This window comes from Castor canadensis, chromosome 4 (assembly GCF_047511655.1).
Source record: "Castor canadensis chromosome 4, mCasCan1.hap1v2, whole genome shotgun sequence".
Taxonomy (NCBI): Eukaryota; Metazoa; Chordata; class Mammalia; order Rodentia; family Castoridae; genus Castor; species Castor canadensis.
Genome location: NC_133389.1, coordinates 92,751,862 through 92,776,610, shown reverse-complemented (window position 1 = coordinate 92,776,610; position 24,749 = coordinate 92,751,862). Strand labels below are relative to the sequence as shown.

At 39.3% G+C, this 24,749-nt stretch overlaps 1 protein-coding gene across 1 annotated transcript in view; it reads right to left on the bottom strand.

The window, feature by feature from the left end:
• The window catches only part of Thsd7b (thrombospondin type 1 domain containing 7B), an 809,913-nt gene extending 786,282 nt beyond the window's left edge, over positions 1-23,631 (bottom strand). Inside the window, exon 1 of the mRNA XM_074070650.1 lies at positions 23,330-23,631. The gene's annotated coding sequence lies outside the window, so the exon portion shown is untranslated. The remainder of the gene's footprint in view (positions 1-23,329) is intronic.
• Positions 23,632-24,749: the final 1,118 nt, after the last annotated feature.

Sequence of the window (24,749 nt, the reverse complement as noted above, 5' to 3'; positions counted from 1 at the left end):
CGAAACCCTGCACACCTGACTTTCTAGACAGAAGAGGAAACATAACTGCACAAGGGAAGTATCCATGTTATCATTAATCCAGCCATCAATTTTAGCACCAGCAAGATTGTGTATCTTCCAATTTGATGCAATCTGAAGTATGAAGAATCACCACTGAAAGTACTGAAGCCCAAAATATTTGTTGATAAACATTTTAGATAAAGTATACGAGAGAGGGGGGAAGACAGGAAGGGAAAAGGAAAGAGAGAAAGAGGGAAGGAGATAGGGAGAAAGGGAGAGAGAGAGAGATAACACCTTGAAGAAACAAATCAGACAAACCCAGAAGGTGAGACAATTGACAGAACTGGTAGATAGGACTCTTCAATAAGACATCAGTTAAAAAAAATCGCAGCTCTTAGTTTAAAAAAATGCAAGACATAACAAACAGAAGCAGTACATGGTCCTCTTTTGGATGCTAGTTGGGATAAACAGCAGTGAAAGACATTTTGGGTTCAACTGGGAAAGTTGTATATTCTTTGTTATTAAATGGGATGGAATTTCATTTACAAAATTACATATACACATATATGTATACAGAGAGAGATCAAAGTGGACATCCACAAAGGTGTTAAAAGTAGTAATCTCTACATGCTGAAACACAATAACTTTTTCTTATTGTTACTTGTCAGAGTTGTCTAATTTTCTGCACTGCATATGTACTACTTCTGTAGTACACATGACTGCTTTTTAATGGCTTTTCTTCATCATGATTCTATGGATAATATTCTGAATTACAGCCTTGACTTAGTTTTCTGATTGTTTTTATCTTTGAATATCTACTCCAGTTAAACTGTTTTCTATGTCTAAGCTGTAGGGGGAGAGGGGACAAGTAGAAGGAAAAGAAGTCATTTTTGACTGCTCACTGGGCCAACCTATCACATTGAATATTAATAAAAAACAGACAACCTGGGCATTATATTTCTTCTATTAGAGGTAAGAAAAATAAGCTCCCAGGAATTATATAACATGATTTAGGAATGTACTGGGCATTGACTGAGGTGCCTTTATCACATTTTGTTGAATTTCTTGACTTGTGTCCTCAGCACCACCCTCCAAGGCCCGCTACTAATTGCCCATTGCCTCAAAGGGAAGTCTATAAAAGAATCAGAAAACAGCGTTCTCCAATTTTTGAATCAGGTTCACAAACTGGACTTTTATACGTGTTTGAAACACAGCAGATACATGTAAAGGGAAATTAACAGGTAGTCTGAGCTCCAGGAAATGGAATGGTGGAGAATAATCAAACCACGAACGTCATCTTACTTCCTTCCAGGAATTTCAGAACTGGTAAGTGGTCCCTTCATCTCACTGTCACATGCTGACATGAGCCAGAAGATAGGGTCACTGTGGCAGCAGGGTACTGGGCAAAAGGAATGCATTGCCTTGCCTAGTTACCTGGCAGCTGATGGAGCAGAGGAACACTCTTAAGGGCAAGAGGCGCAGGCTTGTGATACACAGGGTGAGGCAAACCTGAAAAGCCTTCCCAGTGATAGAGGATGCTGGGTAAGGAGAAGTGTGGGCCTAATGAAGATGAAGCTGGTAGGAACTGGGCTATTCTGCAGAAGGCAGTGTGAGAAAGACTTAGCAATATCCAAGGCCCACCTAAGGGAATACCAGCATGGACCATCGCAGACTCCTGAGGGTCAGATCCACAGCAGGAGTCATACAAGGAAGAGAGGAGAGAGCAATATCTGGAATTGAATGAGAAAAGAAAAGACATGATGCAGTTAGCCTATTATTAGTTAATATATTGTCTGCTGCCATTAGGCTGAATGGCATTATAAAAATGGAGCTTGTCATACATGAGAAAAAAATGAAGAAATGTATTTATTTGCCCTCTTACATATTGCATAAAAATATTATATGGAGTCTAATATTTTATCCCCATTTACAGAGCCAGTGGATGTCACTATAACTTGCCTTGTAAATTGCACTTCACAGTGCTACCAACATCAAAAGGTTAACAAATATTTCATCATGATGACAATTTTATAGACTAGGAATAAAAAAGTATCTTGCATATACTGCCTTTCAGGCTCAGAACTAAATATCTGATAGAAAAAATTCAAATGGTTTAGAAACATAAAACACATTTATTAAAATTAAATTGCATGTTGTATTATATAAGACCTCCTCCTTGAAAGAATGAATTAGCCTGCTTTGTTTTGTTTTGTTTTGTTTGAGAAGAATCTCACTATGTATCTCAATCTGGCCTTGAACTCACAATCAAAGAATGGAACCTATAAAATAAATACTGACTTTTCTATGGCCTAAGACCTTTAATATCTTACAAAAAACGTGCCAGCCATTTCTGCAGTCTAGAGCATTCTTGTGGTAAATGATACAAGGCATGAACTAAATAAAAAGGGAGCCCAAGTATAAATAATGTTCTCAGTCTCTGGGAGAATCTGCTCAAAATCATTATTTGTAAAAGCTCCATTTTGATTACTTTTGTTTTGCCCTGGAGAACACTTTAATATGCAGCTAGAAATATAATTTCTGGATGACAATGTTTCCTATAAACTGCAAGGAAATAAGACAGGGTAAAGGTGAGGCACACCACATTGCTGCTGTGACTTGATGCTGGTGAGAAAATTTACTTCTTGAAAAAATATTTCACATTATGATCCATTGGGAAAAAACAGGTTTCATCATGACACACATTGCATCCCTCTGGTTCTCTGGGTCTGTGCAGCCTACACTTCATACTTTCTACATTAATAATCCACTATCCAGTGAGTGTTGGCAAGAAAACTCTAATAAAATTCCTAACTGCCACACATCTTACCAAGCTGATAAAGAAGCCTTTTGCAAAGGACTCATACGGCAGCACTGATACCACTGATCAATCAATTTGTTGAAAAGTTGATGAAAGGAGGCCACACTAATCATTTGCCCCAACTGCCTTTAGCTTACCCCTACTTTGCTCTGTAAGGCTGGGGGCAGGTTCCTGAAAACTACGTTTCTCACACTCTCCTGCCTGCCAACTGGTTGCATTATTCCAATGGGAGGTCCTGGTAGGAAACTGGGATGGGAAGACGAAAGCAAGGTATTTTTCTATCTATCTATCTGTCATCTGTCTCCTCTCCCTCTCCCTCTCCCTCTCCCTTTCCCTCTCCCTCTCCCTTTCTTTCTCCCTCTATCTCTCTTTTTTCTCTTTCTCTTTTCCCTTCTAAGCAATGGCTGTGAGTTTCTAATGATTCCAGGTACCCTGGGTGGCTCCACTCCTAGACCCTGGTAACATCATCCTGTGCTTTGGTACTTATAGTCCTTGGCAGGGCAGCAGCTTCCAGCAGTGATTTAGCTGGAATTGCCTTACCATCCTCTGTTTGCTTTTCAGTTTCCAAAAGTACCTTTTGAACAAGTAACTCTAAATCCTTCCACTGAAAAACTTGGCATATACTTTGTTTTCTCAGCACAATTCTGCCTCATACAGGGACCATGTGGATAATTCATGAAGAAACCATCCCAAGAATTTTCTCTGTAGGTAGAATGATTCACTACACCATAATCTGCCCTTATCCCTTTCACTCACAGAGTATAACAGGAATAAGGAACCTGAGAAAATACAAAAGCAGAAGATGGACAAAGAAATTCATTCATTATTCAAGTTCCTACCACTAAGCACTGCACTAGATGATGGGGCTAAAAGATGAGCAAAAGCAAACCAGCCCTGTCTTCGAAGAGTCTAGTTTAATGGGAAGATGGCTGTTCATGGAAGTCACACAAATCCACATATGTTCACAACATTGTACAGTTGGTTCTGCCATGAGGCTTGTTTTGAAAACATAAAATTGACATGTTAGAGAACAATTTGAGCATATCATGATCTCTCATTGGCTTATGAAGCTATTTCATCTGTGAGAAGCACTGATTGAATGAACAAAAAGCTGCATCCAGCAGAAGACAGCCAGCTAGTAATATGCAAGTGGAACAGAAGCATGTACCCCTTCCAGGTCCTCAGCTCACCTGTGCCACATCCATCTGGTCTTACAACTTTCAGACACATTTCAAATAAATCTCTTTCCACCCCTTCACAACCCCTTTCTAAATCCATTTCAAGTAAACTGCAGATTTTTTTCAAGGTAAAACACTGTATTTGTTGAAGAATTGAGGCATTTCTTAATCATTTTACATATGAAAAAACAGACTATCATTTTGTGTTAGCTTCTTACCTTTTATTTTTTTGGCCAGTGGAAAGGGGTGTTGTTGTTTTATCTTTAGTCACAAATATTTGTTGGTCTATTTACGATGAACCAAGCACTTAACTAAAAGCTTGGGATATGGCAAGGAAGATAACCATGTAACTTGTTTGAGTTGGCTGCTGATTAGTTATTTAGTGATATATTAGAAACCATCTTAAAATCTAGTAGCTTAAAACAACAACCCACTGTTATCTTTCATGGTTCTACAGTGGAGCACACCTGAGTGGTTTTTCCCTGAAACCTCTTGTGTATTTGAAGACAAGGTTGGTGTCATATGAAGGCTCAACTGGGCTGGACAATGAGTAGTACTCACTCTTGTGGCAGCAGTTGCTACTACTTTTTACTGAGAGTTTAGCTATGGCTATGGACCATCTATAGGCAGGCTGTCCATGTGGTATGGACTTCCCATAGCATGGTGATTGGCTGGGATCAAAAAGCAAATGCCGCAGGACAAAGAAATTGAGTATCAGCTTCTTCAGGCCTAGGCCCAGAAATTGGTAGAGAATCACTTCTGTATTCTCTTTATTAGAACGTTCATAAAACCTGCCTTGTTACAAGGGTAGGGGGACCTAGATTGTATCTCTGTATGAGAAATTGCCAAAGAACTTGTGGCCATCTTTGCCCTTTTCTCACTGGGGAAGTTTTTTAGTGCTGTGCACCTGCATCTTTTCATGTAAGTCCTATGAATTTTTATTGTGTGACTTTGAGCAATGTGATTTCTTTTGGAAAAAATATATATGTTGCATTGTAACAGAACAGACTACCCTTTGAAGAAAAGGGCAATAGTGCTTATGCAAGGAAAGAGGGACAGAGACCACTGTCCTGGGTAGCAGGAGCAGGGCACAGGAACAAGGAACTAAGGACAGCTGGAGATAGAATGTGGTGAGTGAGGAGGCCAGAGAGCTGAAGTGGTCAGCAAAAGATGTACATACCACCTGCCAGGCATGGGAAATAATGAGGAGCAGAGTGGACCAACAGGAAGGAACTGGACACCTAACAAATCTCCAAAGGAAATGAGGAGGAGGTCAAATACAGTAGATCCTCAGTATCCTGGGGGTATTTGTTCCACATGTACCCAAACCTGAGGATACTCAAGTGTCTTACATAAAATGGCACAGTATTTGCATATAACCTATTCATAGCCCCTCCATACTTCAAAGCATTTCTAGATAACTTTTAATAAATATAATGGAAGTGCTGTGTAAATAGCTGTTTTACTATATTGCTTAGGGAATAATGACAAGAAAATAGTCTGTATACATTCAGTCAAATGCAATTTTTCATATTTTTCAAGCCAAGGTTGGTTAAGTCCACAGAAACGGAATCTGTGGATACAGAAGCCAGATGGTACAATGCAAGCCCCATTGTCCCAAAGATAAAATACAAAATAACTTGTTTTCAGCCAATCTGAACAGCCACATCTACAAATACACACATATACTTTTTATATTAAATTGAAAACACATACCTATAAAATTTAAATTATTAATACCACTACATATGCATATTTAAAAATCACGTCACAAGAAATCATATTGTGATTTCATTGCTTTTCACACTCACAGTCATGAGGCATTTCATTCTTCTTCTTTACACGCACTTTCACATTCTCCACATGCACTTGGTGACTTCCATGCTTAATTTCAAGATGGCTATCCCCTCTACTTATTTAACATTAATTATAGCCAGTAATATGCACCCTTTTCACACCTCTCTGAAACTGTGAGGAGCACTAACAAACTGCCACCTGGATTGCTCAGAGAAAATGTGTCTGGATTTAAATGTCCATCCAAAGACATCAGATTTTAGACAAAGAATCTAAAAGGTTTGTTTAAATACTTAGTTCAAAAAATTAAGTATTTGATCAAAACCACACTAAGATTCCACTTCACTCCTGTTAGAATAGCTACCATCAAGAACAACACCAACAACAAATGTTGGCGAGGATGTGGGGAAAAAAGAACCCTCAAACACTGCTGATGAGAATGTAAGCTAGTACCCACTTTGGAAAACAATATGGAGTCTTCTTAAAAAACTAAACATAGATCTGCCATATGATCCAGCAATCCCACTCCTAGGGATGTACTCAAAGGAATGCAACTCAGAATACCCCAGAGGCTCCTGCACACCCATGTTTATTGCAGCACTATTCACAATAGCCAAGTTATGGAAACAGCCAAGATGCCCCACTACTGACAAATGGATTAAGAAAACGTGGTATTTATACACAATGGAATTTTACTCAGCCATGAAAAAGAATGAAATTTTGTCATTTGCAAGTAAATGGATGGAACTGCAGAACATTATCTTAAGTGCAGTTAATCAGGCTCAGAAGGCCAAAATTTGCATGTTCTCCCTCATATGTGGATTATAGACCTAAAACAAATGCAGTAATATTATTGGACATGGGTCACACACTAAGGGGAGAACGCACATAGGAGGAATAAGGAAAGGGAAAGAAACCTAAAACTTGAATGTGGTTGATGTGCTTACTGTAGAAGAGCAAGTATAGTAATCTTAAACAGCTAGAGGCCACTCTGGGAAGGGGAGTGGGAAGTATTGAAGAGGTTTGGTAGAGATGAACCAATTTGGATTGTAATACACTTGTGCATGGAAGCAAAACTAGGAATCTCTCAGTATAAGCTCTTTATCTCAAACTAGCAAAAACGCTATGTCTTTCTTATCTCTTATGTTTTCTCTTCAACAAAATTGGAGAACAAGAGGACAGAACAGATTCTGCTTGGAAGTAGAATGGGGTGCTAGGTGGCCCAAACAATGTATGCACATGTGAGTAAATGTAAAAATTATTAAATAAATAAATAACATAACATAACATATTTGAAAGAGAACCTTATAGAGCAAGCTTGTAAAGTGATTCTCACTATTTCAAAAAATAATTTTGGGAAAAGGGGGTCCTCTGTACTAAAAATGAAAAGCAACTTATGATAGACACTAGAGAGGGGTGGTTAGTGGGAAAAATTGGCATATGCTCAGCCTGCATAATGAAAATCAAAGTCAGGGGAGCAGAGAAGAAGAGCTAAACACACATACACATACACACACACACACACACACACACACACACACACAACCCTATAATCTGAATGTTTGTGCCCCACCAAAATTCATCTGTGGGGATCCTAACCTCCAAGGTCATGATATTTGGAGTAAAAGCCTTTAGAGAAGTGATGAAGTTCTACACGCAGAGTCTTCATAAAGGAGATTGGTGTCTTTATAAAAGAACCCCAGAGAGCTGCCTTGTCTATTTTGCAATGTGAGCACACAGTGAGAAGGCATCATTGAACCAAAAGTGGCTGAGGTCCTCACCAAACAATGAATCTGCTGGCATCTTGACCTTGGCCTTAGCCTCCAGAACTCTTAGAAATGAATTTCTGTTGTTTATAAGTCAACAGTTGATGGTATTTTTGTTATAACAATCCAAATGGATTAAGACACTGCTATGGCTTGAGTGTTTTTGTCCCTTCCTAAAATTCATGTGCTTGAAACATATCCCCAAGCAATAGTGTTGGGAAATAGGGCCTAATGGGAAGTGCTGAGGGCATGAATGGATTAATGTCACCACCGCAAAAAGTGTTTGTGGGAATGGGTTCTCTCTTATTTGCTTTTCTGCCAGGTGGGAACACAGTGTTCATCCTCTCTGAAGGATGCAGTGGTGAGGCACATTCTTGGAAACAGAGAATAAACCTACCCTGATCAGGGATCTCCCAGCTTCCAGAACTATTAGAAAATAAATTTCTCTTCTTATAAATAACCTAGTCTCTGGTGTTATGTCTCAGAAATGTAACACAAAATGCACTAAAACAGACACACACATACCACAAAACCACCATATTTGTGGTGAACAGCCAGTTAGTAGTCTTTACCAATCCCTTTTTTCAACTCTGGCCTTTACATTTTACCCAGATTCAGACCAGATTCCTTTTATCTTCACAATTTCTGTCTACTATAGTCTGAATACAAGAATTTTTCCAGCAGGCTTGACATTATTAACTCCTCTATAGGATTAGTCACAGTTGCATCAACAACTAGTCTGTTTGCATTCTTCTATAAATTTGTTGTAGACTGAATGGGCCTACTTATCTATTCCTATTTATAGAAAAATCTCATTTATTATGTCTAAAACCCCAGAAAGCCTACATAAACAGAATTTATAACCCCATTCAATAGTAATTGATTTTCTTCGTGTTTCTGGGAATACTCCAAGTTCCTAAAGTAACTCTAAATTATCAAAGCAAGATTAACCTCCATTCAATGAAGTTTCCAAGAGTTTTTTTTCTAACTCTAATATGATTCATATAAGAAATACTTAAATTAGCTCCTACTATATGCACAGTAATATGTTTAGCATAATGGAAGGAATCCAAATATAATATAAGGTTTGGAACCTTAAAGCAGTTACAGTACTCATATGAAGAGAAAGCCAGAACATAAATTAAGCTAAACTATAATAATATTTATACTATTGTCACACACCAATGAAGACTCTTTCTGCTTTAATATATCATGAAAAACTGGGTCATAAATTGAATTATATTTCCCAAAGGAAAAATATAAATTATAATTAGGGGTTGTTTTTCTGATCAAGGACTGCATTAAGAACACAAACACACACACACTCAATAATATATCACAATACAAACAAAAATTGCAAGAAACTCCAGTAGTCATTTAACATAATATAAATGTACCCAAAAAGAGATAATAATAATGTAGAAATCATACAACAGTATCCAATGTACTCAAGTGTGCTCATAGCACAAAAATAAAACTCTAATGTAAACTCTAATGTGTTATAAATTTCATTTAATGCCAGCTCTGATAAACACAACTATATCATTAACCATCATTTTGCTTGACTTGTTGAATTTGAAAAGGTACTTTGGGGATGATTTTGATGTCCTCAGTCTCTTTTAAAAATGAGCTGATGTGTTCTTTTTCTCTAGATGAATCTCCCTGTAGAACAACCTGGCACTCAGAATTCCTCCCTAACCTGAAAACTGGCTGAAAGGCCCAGGGCAGATGTTTAATAAATGTTTGCTCCTAATAGTTACAGATGTGTAAATGTGTCTTTTCTCTCCTAAAAGAACTGATCTAACATTTCTCTGTTTCAATCTCTCCTATCTCTTAAATTTCCTTAAAGGGACAGTTTCTGACCAAATAAAAAAGATGACAGAAAAGTTAATTCTGGAATAAGCGTAAAGCCTATAAGCAAGTATCTAAAAATTTAATTGAGAAACTCTGGAAGTAATTATTAAATAGGTGACAGAGGTATTTTTTTTAAATAATGATACATTGAAACATTCCTCACACAACTAAAAAGCCTGTTCACGTTACTCCAGAGGCACCTGCACACCCATGTTTATTGCGGCACTATTCACAATAGCCAAGTTATGGAAACAGCCAAGATGCCCCACTACTGACGAATGGATTAAGAAAATGTGGTATTTATACACAATGGAATTTTATGCAGCCATGAAGAAGAATGAAATGTTATCATTCACTGGTAAATGGATGGAATTGGAGAACATCATTCTGAGTGAGGTTAGCCTGGCCCAAAAGACCAAAAATCGTATGTTCTCTCTCATATGTGGACATTAGATCAAAGGCAAACACAACAAGGGGACTGGACTTTGAGCACATGATAAAAGTGAGAGCACACAAGGGAGGGGTGAGGATAGGTAAGACACCTAAAAAATTAGCTAGCATTTGTTGCCCTTAATGCAGAGAAACTAAAGCAGATACCTTAAAAGCAACTGAGGCCAATAGGAAAAGGGGACCAGGAACTAGAGAAAAGGTTAGTTCAAGAAGAATTAACCTAGAAGGCAACACACACGTACAGGAAATCAATGTGAGTCAATGCCCTGTATAGCTATCCTTATCTCAACCAGCAAAAACCCTTGTTCCTTCCTATTATTGTTTATACTCTCTCTACAACAAAATTAGAAATAAGGGCAAAACAGTTTCTGCTGGGTATTGAGGGGGTTGGGGGGAGAGGGAGGGGGTGGAGTGGGTGGTAAGGGAGCGGGTGGGGGTGGGGGGAGAAATGCCCCAAGCCTTGTATGCACATATGAATAATAAAACAATTTTTAAAAAGCCTGTTCACCTTGTCTTTTGTGTGACTTCACGGGCAGGAGATTGGTAGATTCTTGGGGAAGACTTTGAACACCAGGATCTACCCATGGATAGGATGGGGGGAGCGGGCATTCAGCTCCTTCAGCTAGAACACCATGAAGAAAATTCAGAGATAGGCAGAAGAGGCACAGAAACTTGCACTGAGTCACAGGAAGTGAAATACACAACATGTGTTTTAGTGTCAAATGTAGTTACCCACAGAAAACCAAGAGGAGAAAATATTGGAAAACTAAGGCAGAGAGTTCAGAATGTAAGACTTAATGCCAGTTTAGACAGATTTTGAACAGGAAAACAAGGAGAAGAAAGCAGATTCAGCGGGCAACATGAAAAGCATGCAACCAAAGAAATGTAAAACTATTCAAAGGGAATGGCAGGTGTTCTTGGAACAAAGATTTCAGCAGTGATGCGGTTGACCAGAATATTCTACAAGCACACCCTTCATTCTCTTCACACTTTGGATCAATAAACATTGGTACTCATAGGGCATCTGTGTCTGAGTGCATGTTCATCTTTACGCACTCTATTAACACTTTGCTCCTTTTAACTTTTTGCTCTTTTTTAACTTTTTGCTCCTTTTTAACTTTTTAAATTTTTAACAAAATACCTGGCAATATTTCCCCCATAGAGTTAACAAGATGTCTACCATAAACATTGTGATATTTTTGCTAATAAATCCTAATTAAATTTCCCTTTACTCACCCCTGTCTTGCCCACCTTACAAAGGCCAACAGACAAATTTCAACTTAAGTTTGAAGCTATTCTTTTTGGCAAAATGTCCTGAACTTCAATCCTTTTCAGTTTACACTTCTTCCAAAATTACCCATTTTTCTTGTCTAAATCTTCAGTAGTAATTTGGGCAGCTTTAGAAGAGAGAATCAAAATGGTAGGATCATGGGGACTTTGCCAATCCATTTTTGGCTCCCCTAATATACAAAGATTCCTCTCTTAATGACTGTAATAAATAGAGACTGGAAACTGTCCATTGGATTTGACAACTGGGAAGCAATTTGTGACTTTGGCAAGAACTATTTCAGCTGAAAAAGTGGGGGCAGAATCCACACTGATGATTTGAAGGATGAGTGCAAAGTGGAGACGCTGAGCAAATTCTACCAGTTTCAGAAGCTAGAATTTGAAAAGAAGACAGAAGATAAGAAGGTAACTATAAGGGGAGTCAGGATAAGACTCCTTGTTTTAAATGGGAATGATTGGTTTGCATGTACTCTGAATGAACTTCTGATACTACATGATAAACAGCAATAAATGTCACTAAATCAATCACCCATAGTTTCATTTCTCTACCATTTGTCTTTGATCTTCTTCATAAATTTCTCTAAATCTAAGAAAATGCATAATCTAACTGTATTATACACATTTCTCCCACTTTTACAACTAGTTACATCTCTGGCACAGTATGCATTCTTTCCCTCCACACTGCTAATCATCTAGGCTTTGGTTCCCAACAAATAATATTACCAAACAAGTCTAATTCCAAAAGCTGGGAATGAGTTTTCACTTTCAGTTGAATTTTTTGCCTCCTCTTCTCCCCTCATCTCCTTTATTTCTCACCTTGGATTCACTTTCATATCCAACAGGTGTGCATTCCTTTTTGGTGTGTGTATGTGTACATGTTTCCATGTGTATGTACCCAAATGCCCTGCTGATTCCATCATCCTATTTTCACTTCCTAAAGCTTCACAGCATAAATGATTTCATACCATTTTTAGCATCTCAGTTCTCAGTTGTTGGAGCTGAATGACTACTTTGCTATTTCAGGTGCTTTTATCTTGTAGACATTTACCAAACATACACACTTGCCAATCTTATTGCCAAATCAATAGATAATTCTGTCCTGTGTACATTTTCCTGCCATACCATGACACATGCCAGGATAGAACTGTTTACTTCAGAGTACAAAGATTTGGGTCTCAGTTTATTTAGACTGTGAGCATCACAAGTTTTCAGAACATAGAGTTTGAGAATGTTATCAAGTTTTATGTGAACCAGCAAACCAAGGAAAACTCATTCTGCTTGCATTGCTAGGCTGTGAATGAGTATCATTGTTGTTTCTAACAAAGCTTAAAAGAGGTTTCTTAAGCCAGTATCTTCAATTGACTATATGCAATAAGATTATTTAGCAAAGAGATCAGCAATCAGTTGTAAATAATAGGATATATAGCCTAGGATTGGAAGTATGAAATAATTCCGGGAAAATTGTGACAAAAACAAATAGGGAGCCCATTTCCTTCCTTCCCATGCTGGATCTAGTCCTCTGGAAAAAAAAAAACCCACAGCTGCAATTTTTTCTTTGAAGCATCTTTTCTTTTTTCCTTTTTCATCCTACTTCTACACAAACTCCTCCACAAACATTGGCATGGCCAATTTTAAGATATCACTGTATACCTCAACTGGGCCAAGCCTAGTGTATGGCACACTGTAGGCAAGCAGTTCTTAAGCACTGGGTAAATTTTCCTTGAGGAATCCAACAGGCTGGGAAGAATTATTTTAATCTGATAAGGCACATTGAACTCAATGCATGCAAAATGCCAAAGAAATGGCTTCCTGATGATCTGAAGTCCTCACTATTTACATACACTTTTTTCTGTTCAAATAGCAAAATAAATAATGCAACAGATACTAAGAATTTGATGGGAAATTCAAAGGGGGTTTTAGGTCCGTAGGTTAAATAGCCTTGTTAACACCTTAGTCAATTCCATCTGTTAAAAAATAAGTGTCCATGTGATTTTGTTTAGCACTGTATTCTTCAATAAACATTGGGAACCCTATGCAAGCATAGCAGAGGTGTGTGTGTGTGTGTGTGTGTGTGTGTGTGTGTGTGTGTGTGTGTGTGTGTGTGTGCAGTGCTGGGGATTGAACCCAGGGCCTCATGCATGCTGAATGAACACTCTGCCACTGAACTACATGATCAGTCCCAACCCTAGACACATTTTTTTATTCTACTACACTCCTCACATCCCCTCTGCATACTTCAAGGATGTGGCATGACAGGATGATAAGGCTCTTCATCCTCTAGACAAAATGGTGGTGGTGTTGTTTAATACTGAAGGAATCTGTAACTGAGTTTAAGTCCCACTGTGACACTGTCATGGTGAACAAAGAGATTCACACTCTCTTACTCTCTTTAGATGAACACAATCTTTTTCCAGTGCAAGTGAGCTATGAACACTAAATGGAGTCAACAGAGCTGATGCAGTCAGAGAGTGATTGGGAAAAGAAAACTGATTGGGACTACATTTAATTCATCCTCATCATTTAAAATGAAAATTTTATATATATAGTCTCATTATAAATATGGAATTGTAACTATATTTCAATTCACATGTGTAAATAGAATTAATTTTCACATATATAAGTAAAATTAATGTACATCTTTAATGCAACATATACCTTTTGGGCAGTTACTCCTTGCAAGGTGATAGGGATCCAAATAAGAGTAAGATGCGTTATCTGCTCTTCTGGAGCTCATACTCAGTATGAGAAATAGACTTATATAAATAAGGTGATTTGGTTTTTGCCAAGGGCAGAGGACATACATGTCCCATCTCTGCAGATAAACTATAAATTCCTAGATATTGGGGCTGGTACATTATACTTGTTTTTATCTCCTCTGTGCCATGGACACAGCACGTACTCAATAAATAATCTGTGAATTTATTCATATAACTTACAAACAAACACATCTTACACTTTACATTAGTCTGTCTTACTATATACAAAGTGATTAGTTATATAAAAAACAAACAAAGAGAACAGCTTCACTGTGAATACATTATGTCCACAAGCATTATGTTTTAATTCCACCAACTCTACAAACCAAATGAAATATCTAATAAGCATGTACATAATATTAGATGGCACATCCTTAGAGTCCATCTCCTTAAGGAAATTCTTCCCTATGAAGTTTAGAATTTTGCTTTCTAACAGGCGCCTTCCTGTTATAATCTTCTTTTTAAATTTTTATATATATTCTTCTTTTAATAAACAACTAAAGTTGGCTTTAAGCTATCTGTGTAAATACTCCTCCCCCCACTGAAAGAGATTTGGAATTATTAAAATGTTTCACACTTATCATCAACAGCTCAACAGAAGTTGCACTCATGAAGGAAACATAGGACTTTTTAAAAAATATGTTCCACACAATGAAAGGCATGTCACATTCTGTTTTTCAACTGAAGCATGTCACAACCCAAAGGATCAGTTACTGTCAGAAATTCAACTTGAGAAAAGCCCATCAGATCACTGAGAAGAATGCAACCTGCCAGGAAATGAATCAATACTACCAAAAAAATTACTATAATTTGATCAAAAATATCACTTTGGTGAGTTGCATGTCATTTCTAGCTGCAGCAACCATAACAAGGATATAGTAAAAGATGGCTGAGCATCAGGTGTAAATTAGGAAAACTGATTAGGCTCAATCTTAAAGTTTGTCTTTTCCCTTCCCATGCTGCCTAAGATAAGCAGATCTTAGGTTATGCCCATTTGCTATGCAACAGGCTACACGCATACTCTAGCAAATCCATAAAATCAAGAAGAGCATGGTGATTTGGTGATTTTGTAATGCATATAAATAGTTATCAAGTGGCAGAAAGCCAGGTATGTTCCATTGTCACCCATGAAAGGTGTACGGGATTCAGTTTTTTACAGATGAGATACAGAGAAATCTTCATGTCTTCCAGGTTTTGAAAGTTAGTGTTTCTGAGAAAGTTATGGACATGTTTTATATTTTCAGGTTCTTGTTTTTCTAGATTATTTGTGCTAGTATTTAAAGGCAAGCTTTTTTTTTGGTGGCGGTGGTGGTTCTGGGTTCTTGAACTAAGTGCCTTGCACTTGCTTACCAAGTGCTCTACCCCTTGAGTCACGCCCCCAGCCCTCTGTGATTCCCTTATTTTTCAAATATGGTCTCACATTTATATCCAAGGCAAGCCTAGACTGAATTCTTCCTGTTTATACTTCTGCCTAGCTGTGCACCACCCTCCCAGCTTTTACTGGCTGAAATGAAGTCTCAATAACTTTTTTGTCCAGGCTAGCCTTGAACCTAGATCCCCTACCTCACATATCCACCTCCCAGGTAGCTAATATTACAAGTGTGAGCTATGGCACTAGGCTTGGAGAAAACTTAATAAATAAGCCTCAGCTATGCAAAATATGATTGTGTATGCATTAGAAGGAAATCTGGCAGTCAGCAGGCAGGCACTAGAGTGGAACTGTTAAAAGTACAAGTTCTAGGCTTATCCAACAATGGCCACCAATGGCTACTGAGCATTTGAAACATAGCTAGTCTGAACTGAGATGTTCTTGTAAGTATAAAATATAGATTGGCTTTTAAGACTTAGTACATCAAAGAACTTAAAGCATTATATTAAACTCTTCTCGCTCATAATCACTACATTTTAAAATGAAAATTCTAGACACACTGTGTTAAGATGCATTGCTAAAATTAATTTCAATTTTTTTCTTCTTTAATGCAGCTACTAGAAAATGTAACAGTGCATGTGAATTTTATGCATACCTCGTATTCGATTTCTGATAAGCAATGCCGCTCTAGAATCAGACTGTCTGGATGGATATCCTGACCTGGGACGAGTCACTTACTATTTCTGCATCTATAAAATGGGCATAATAATAATAGTACAGCAAATCTCACACGCCTTTGAGAGGATTCCAAAGATTAACACACAGAGCAGTGTCAGGCATACAGTGTGTACTCAATAAATCCTCAATGCACGAGTCCTCTCTTCAGAATATCTAGGCATGCCATTGCTCTTCCTCAGCTTGAATACCCCAAAGACGAGGAACTCACATTTCCTTGCCACAGCATATCACATTTCCAGACAGTTCTGAATGTTAAAAAGTTCATTCCCAGAATGAGTAAAAATCTCTTTACAACTTCAACTCTTCTGTACTTCTTTATATATGATTCTGCCAGAGGCAAAGAGAGAGACTGGTCATATTCCAAAACCATATTTCTGTAGAAACTGTTAAGAGACACTAGTATTAGAAATGGGTTTATTATACAATCCCACAGAATTGCATGTCAAGAGACCTCATGCTAAGCCAGCGAAACACTTTCAAGAAAGAGATCTTCAAAAACATGATTTTTCACACATGTTTAACCAAAGAACAATCCCTTCCTTCTCAGTAAAGCTGTTCTCTTTAACCAAGGACATTAAGTGCATAGACAAAGGCATCCACCTGACCACATCTCTCAACCAAATCTTAGGAGTGACCAAGGCCATGGCCAGTCCACTCCCACTCACATCTGAAAAGTGATTTTCTTCTTTTCCTGCTCTTCATGCTAATTTCAAAGTTAAGGCTTTGCAGAGTTGGTAGAATAGTTTTGCGATATGGTAAGTCATTAATAAAAAAGAATAGGGAGAAGGGGGGAGAAATGACCCAAACATTGTATGCACATATGAATAAAAAAAAAAAAAGAAGAATGACTATGGTATAGATTTTCTAAGTATGGATCTCCTAAGTCTTGCAATGGTTCCTCACGAAGTCAACACTTTTATATGTGAATATCTCAAGCTCTTTACAACTCTAAGATATAATCTTCACATACAAGATCTGTGCCAAATCACCACACAGCCTTTCCCATATTCCAAATGACACTCCTACCTCTAGGTAGAAGTGACTCAGCAGTGTCCCCACCAGTCACCTCCACTGTCTATAGACAGTTGGTGAGTGTATGTGCTCTTGCATTTTGGAGAGATTCCAAGCATGGTTAATACTAAACTTGCTGCCCAAAACTTCAAGTTCTGGGGCAGTATGATAAATCAGAAGCCTTTGCAGTCCAACAGAACAGGATGCAAATCATGGCTCTGGAGTTTTCCAGTTGTATTTCCTTAGATAAGGTATCAAAGGTCCCTTGGCCTCCACTTCTTAATATGAAAAATGGGACTAAATGACAGTACCCACTTTGCAACATTATTATAGGGATTGCACATGGCAGCTGCACTGCACTTATCCTTGTATACAACATATCACAGGGAACCAGTAACTCGTAACCACTCTTAATGCCTACCTAGATATTGTTAGGCCTCTCCTTACAGACTCTCGATTGGCTGTTGTCACCAAAGCCCTACTCTCTATCACATTCTCCTCTCCAACATTTACTGGAATTCTCAGTAGAGAGTGGTGTCCTTTCCTATTCACTGCCTTTACCATTAGACTCTAAAAGTGCATGCTAATAAGAAAACCGATTCAAACAATAAAATTAGAATTTACCACCTGAGTTGTTCAGAAAGAGAGAGAGCTCTGTGAACTGACATAATCAGATAAAGCTCATTAGAAATATAAGTAAAACTGGACCTAACTAATAGATAGAATTTGGATAACTGGGAAGAGAGTAGATGGAGAAAAAGAAAAACATTTGGGACCATGTTAGATAGCTGTGAGTCTTATGGATGACTTGATGGAAATGGGTCTGGTGGAAGAAGGTAGAAAATAGGAAATTAATGACTGATATGAGTTAAATTTATGTAGGAACTAGAAACTATTTTTTTTTCTGTTCAAGAAGTATCATCTGTGTTTTCAGGGCCCATCTAGAATGTTTATATTTAGTTTTAGCCAAAAGAAATCCAGAAGAAAGCACCAAAGAATTTTCGTCAAAGAATCTTCAGGGTCATCAACATCCATTGCATCTCTGTGATTGGTCAGAAAACATTCCAGTTCATATAATGGGGCAATTCAGGTGAAATGAAGCCCCATCAGCAGTACTTAATCACAGAAATGAAGGGAAGTCGATATGAAATGAATTAATTTTAGAAACTAGAAATGGAGAAAATGGAAAAAATAATTACTTTTTGCCCAAAGGGGAAAAAACCTGTTAAATTACTCCTATATACATATATTTTGATTAAGTAGTCTGAGATAGCTATGGGGGAGAGGATTTATCGTTGTAGCAGATGACTTGTGTAAAAAATTTGGCTTTGCCGCTGACTAATGATATTCATATTTTACATTTTATGCTTTAGTATTCTTATTTTATGTTTTCTAAGAAAATTACTTAGCTTGAAAGTAGAGTGGCTTTATATGAATTGACAATTTGGTCAAAAGAGGTTTCGATATTTTTGGCTCCTAGGCAGTATAAATATATATATGAGTAACAATATTTAAGTGTTTTAATAGATATAAATGTTAGACAGAAAATGCTAGAAGGTATGTGTAGACAGATTTTAAGTTCAAATACACATAATGCCAGTGCACACTTATTCTTGCTATGAGTAAAATGTCCAGAGATCATATTAAAAATGTGCACCAACTGGTAGAACTAAGGCACAAGCCAATCAGAAGAGTCTGCCAATAACTATGGAGTGAGTCCCAAGCTCATCTTGTGATACCAAGTTGATGACACTCTCAGCAGCCATATCAGCACATGGCCTAAAGGACATTGTGGGAGTGGTCTGTAGGACAACCCAGGTAGTAAGGCCTCCAGGGGGCTTGGACAGTACTAATTTACTTACTAGTACAGAAATATCTCAATATTTTACATCCAGTAAGACTGTATCAATGCACACTGGCCAATTCTCCCTGAATATGTCTAATATAAGCACAAAAGGTTGAAATCAATAGTGTAGAGCCCAGAAGCAAACTCTGCAAGAGATTACTGCAAGCCTTAGTCTTACTATAATTAAAATCCTTCACTTAGGTTCACTACATGGTATGTATATTTTTAAAAATAACCATCTGAAATAATCCAAAATTAAAATATGCATTACTACAAAACTAAAGTCTAGAACCAAGGCAATAAAACCTAACTGCCATGAAGTTTAGAGCTCTTCTCAATGTTGTGATTCTTCCAGAAGTAATGAACTGTTTGTTAATATAACACTAGGGTACAAATCTGCAGCCAGTCCTCATGCAGGCAAGTGGAACACAGCGAGGAGCTTCTTCCCAGTGAAGACATTGAAGAATTATTTGTGCATTAGTTACTTAGGATTCTGTTTTTAGCTACAGCATATTTAATTACAAGAAGCTCATAATTAAAATATGCCTAGAGAGGCAAAATCAAAAGCAAGCATCATGGCCCTTGCTGAAAAATACCTAAGTTCAACAGTGATAACCTTCTGTTCCATACAAGAAATATTTCCACACTTTCATGAATGCCTACACCTAGGTCAATGTCTAACCTTGTTTTCTATGAGGAGCTCTTTTATTTTTTAACTTCAAAAAATCCTACAGATTTCCACATCATAGCAAAGAGCTGTACTTTTAGAAACCATTAATTGCAAAAATGCCTAATAGTCAAAAGCTAACACAAATCTTCTGATGCTTTTAAATGTATGTACTGTATTTTCTTCATCACAGAAGCATATTTACACACTTAAAATACAGTAGCTCTTGTATGTGCTAAATGGCTTAATTGTTCATCTTACAAACCAAGCTTGGGTTCAACTCCCCACATTCTGCAATAACCCTGAGCCTTCCCCAGCAGTGAAACTCTATTCTATAGCATCTCTAGAAGTGGTTCCAGAATTTCACCAAAAGATATGAAGTAACTGGATTTCACTAATATCTGTTTCCACCTTCAAATGAAATGCTTGATCTGGAAGCTATAAAGTAACTCTTATAAATCACCAGTGAAGTAGAAACTAGAAAAAAAGTACGAATCCATATTTGGTACAACTGGCCCACTCTAGGAGTCATGACTCGGAATGAAAGCATAATTCTAGCAATTCAGTGACCAAGATTCCTATCTTCTTCTCAGTCAGGAGGTACAGACAAGCTAAGTAGAGAACTATACTTAATTCTCCATGTTCGATTTCATCAATAGTCATTGTTACTTTGAATAGCTACCCATGTTGTTGTTCATAGCTATTTTCCTACTGAAACATCAGCAATAATCTCAATTAATGGAGAAATTTTAAAGGGTGAATAAAATGCTTGTCATCTTGAAGCAAGGGTACCAATGATTTCAGATCTGCTAAATCACAGATCCTAATCAAACTCACAATAGTAAATCTCTAGAATTAAAAATAGAGGTTAAAAAAATCCTCCTACTTTCACAGGCTTAATGTGTTAATTATCACAGATATTAATGCTGTTAACAGCTCTAAATTTGGGAGGCTGTATTTGGGAGGCTGGCTACTGCTAAAGTGATTACAGCTGCTTCTTTTAGAATTCTATATTGAGAAATATCTTCTTTTGAAAACGTATTTATGTATAATCCATACTCAAAAATCCAGAAACATACCTAAGAAGCCCATGTAAATAGTTTTTGATACTATAATATTCTTGTTACTCAATCTTCATCTGTAGAGTAGCCCAGAAGCTTTGTTAATGGTGCTGTTCTTTTTTCCCACCAACTAGGATAGTTGTCACTACTTAGAAATCTTTAATCTGTTTATCATAATCATGCATTTAATATAACATATCATTTGTCATTTTGACTATTAACTCAATGGGATCAGTCAACTATTCTTCACTTTTCAAACTTTTGAATCAATGTTATTACATGAATACCTAATCTTTACAAAGGTGTGCAGAACAGCAGAATTGCAGTTGGGGCGAGACTGTTTTTCTCTGAAGGAATCATGTAACTTCAGCCTCAACTTGTGAAGTACAATTAAAATGAGTTGTCATGCCTTAGAATCTGTCTTATTTGGACACTCCTCTTCCATTAATGTGGCTCCTCTCTTTTCATTCTAGTTCTTTAGTCAGTGATTTAAAGACAAACTTTTTACATAGTAATAAAGGATTTATTCCTTTCAAACAGGCTCTGCAGCAAGTAGACAAAGTCCTTAATGGCCTTTCTGATAAATAACATTCTAGTGGAACCATTTTTCCTTATTTCTTCTCTACTTTCTCTTAAGAGGCATACTCAGCAAAGAACAGAATGGTATGTCTAGTTACCAATTTATTAATGTCAGTCCGCAAACAGTGCAGTCTGTGTTTATACGACATTTATAATCAGTAATCGTTTTCTATCTGTCTAACAGTGTTCCTGCCACTCAACTCTCTAACAAACAACAACTTTGATGAAAAAACCATGGGGGAGGATTAAGAAGCATTACAAAGATTATTTTTCAAGTATCATTTTAAATATTAAGGTAGATATAAAGTGAGCCCACTGTGTTATGAACCTCAAAATAAAAAAATAAATAAAAACACATAGCCAGGGAAAGTGGAAGGCAATTCTAGGGAACCTACTCCCTGAACTCATCTACCACAGAAAACAAAGAACTGGCCACACTAAGTTTTAAAAGAAGGTTCCTGTTATTAATGACATTGAGGTTTAAAAACACCAGTGCATCATAGTAAGGTCTCAAGACAGAAACTTTATTTAGCTTTTAACCCACAAAGGCATGAGCAGTCACTCACCCCTGCATAGGATTTTTCGATTTGGTTAGTAACATCCTAAGTGGCTCTCAGGAAACCTTAACCAACAGCTGAGTAGAATCAAGAGAACAAAAGGCCTCCCTAGAGATCACCTCCTCCCAGTTACCCAACAAACCCAGATTGCCTTGACACTGACAGGGAGGTAAGCATATCACTGTGACATCCAAAGACTGTCAAAAAGAAAGTTCAAATGTATACCCCACACACACACACACAAACACACACACACACACACACACACACACACCACAGGCTAGCTGGTATGACCCCTATCTGCATGGATTACCAATTCTGTAATAACAGAGCACTCACAGGTGAACTGAGAAAAAAAATATACAGGCAGCCTTCTTCTGTCAAAATATCATGTACATGAGAACAAGTGCACTTGAAGGTGGGAAACTGTAGACTACCAGCAGACCTCCCTGGAACCCTAGAATCTTCTATAAACCTTACTGAAGTCCCATAATCTCAGTCAAACACCACCTTAACTGTACAGAATTGAATCACAAGAGCTCTTAAGGGATGCTCAGATTTCAGGGATCTCCAGAAGAAAAAGGACAATTAGCTCATATGTGTGTCCCTTCAATTAAAATTTTTTTCCTTATATTTAAAAAGAGATAGGGTCAAGGAGCTTTCAATTTTAATGCCTTCCCTTCCAACACCCCCCCCACACACACACCACACTCCAAGTTTTCCAACTTCAAGACTAAAAATACACAGACACCAAAGAGCCAAGGTTTAATTTTCCCACCCGAATAACTTTAAAACTGTGGGACATGTAAGATGAACAGTGACAGATGTAGGTGAGTGATGCTTTAGAAAATACGCTTGTCCTCCTCACCCTCACCGTCCCTCACTCTCACGCCCTGTTCCCAGTTTTTCTCTTGAAAAAGCAACATCCGACCCTTCTCCCCCAACATGCCCCTAGTCTCCGTCAGGGACAGTGGAAATGTAAACTGTTGCTGCAGTCTCCTGACACTCCACTGATAAATCAGAGGAAGCTGCAAAACTTCGTGGTTTGCTCTGCTACCCTCCAGGGGCCCTGAATGCCCACGAGCAGATTTCGCAGTCCGCGCTATCTAAAGGGACCCCCCAGACAACCTGTTTGCAAAGCCCACGGAACTCCCCGCCCTCCCATTTTAAGCTTCTGGGCTCCAGGCGCAGGATGGGGGAACCCCCTGGCTCCCTTCATTGGTACTCTGCAAAGCAATCTGAAGGTGGAGAGAAAAAGCTCCTGCCGCCGGATCCTATGGTTCAATCTTGCTGCTTGGGGTCGGAGCTGAGTCGCGCGTGGGGTGTCCCCGCTTGCTCAGCGGGCGGGCTAGAAGGTCCCCTCACGCTGCGCCCTGGTGCTACCCTTCCCGCAGCCCCAAGCCAGAGGTCTGAGAAGCTCTGGCTCCAAGTTCCAGCATCTGGCAGAACGAAGGGGCTACAGAGGCTGCCAGGCAAGGAAAGAGCAAAGTCTGTGCGGGTGGCGCGCCCCCAGCCCAGGCAGCTGCCACCTCCCGCCACGCCCGCCGGCCAGGGGGCCCGGGCATCCTAGGCTCTGGGCGCAGCGCGGTCGCACTCACCAGCCTTGCCCAAGCCGCAGCCGCAGCCTCTGGGAGCCGCAGAGTCCCGAGCTTCCCGAGCGCAAGAAAGATGGTGGTGTGTGTCCGGGAGACCACCCATTCCAGCGTCTGGCAACCCAGCGGCGACTCTGGCTCCTCAGCTCTGAAGGAGGAGGAGGAGGAAGAGGAGGAGGAGGAGGAAGGAACGGCGCAGTCGGACGCCATCTGCTGTACACCTCTGCGCAGCCATTGGCTGCCTGGTGTGTCCCCGGGAGCCGGGGGGCGCAGGGCCTTGGGGAGCCACCTTGCAACTCGCCTCCCCCAGCAGCTGCTCCCGCCGCCCCTCCCTCTCCTCCCTTCTTCCCCCCTCCCTTCTCCGTCCGCCTCCTCCTCCTCCCCTTCTTCCAGCCGCCGCACCCGCCAGACCCTCCACTCATCCCTCTCCCCTTGGGGAGCAGATCCCAGAGCAGTGGCCCTAGCCTCCGCTCCCCGGCTCCCCTCAAATGTTTTCTACAACTTTAAAGGTTCGGGGGGCAGGTGCGGGCTGGATGAGGAAGACTCCTTAGCTGGGTTGAGCCAGGGGTACCAAACCCGCTGAGTGCTGCAGAGAAGAGAGAGCGCTTTGCGCTTCAGGGGTCCACGAAATGAGGGGAGTAAAAGAGGAAGAGAGAGGGTTTTCTCTTGGCCCCCATTTATAACCCATCCCAACACTCACACATGTGCCAGGACTCAGGCACACACCATAAAGCACACACTCACTGAGCCGTCCCGCAGGGTCCGGTCCCAGGGTGTCTCTGCAGTCCCGCGGCAAGAGAGAGCTTCCGTGTACTAGAAAAAGACAAACATCCAAGCGGGAAAGGGAAACACTGCGTGGGGGGAGGGGGTTTCCCAGGACACTGCTAGGATCTGGATCCACACCTGCCTGGACACTTTGCAAGGCTCCCACTGGCTGTCAACCCATGTTGGCCAGAACCTGGGAAAACCTCTAGCTCTAGGACTGCTGGTCTGAAGGATTTGCAGTCCTAGATGGAGGGTGCGGGAGGTGCGGGAGGTTCAGGAAAAACACGTTCCTTTGCCTCCTGGGTAGGGATGCCAGAGGCAGCGGAGGAGCTGGAGAGTTCAAGTCTGCCCAGGTGAGTCACAAGTAAAGAGGGAGAACAAGTGGGCAAGGAAGAAGCAGTCACAGCTTTGAAAGTCATTTGCCTACTCTGACACTTGTTCCAAACCCTCCTGGTTTTTGACACCTTTGATCCAGGGAACTTCTTAGGCTTGTTCAGAGAGACGAAGTTGCTTCAAAAGAGAAAAGGAGAAAAAAGAATGAAGACTACCTATTGCCAATTACTGGATATTTTGCCTGTCATGTCTCCTTAAATGTGTGAGCCCAGCTACAGCAGGGAATGTATCTTTTCTATTTGCCAACGCCTGGCACACCATGGGTGCT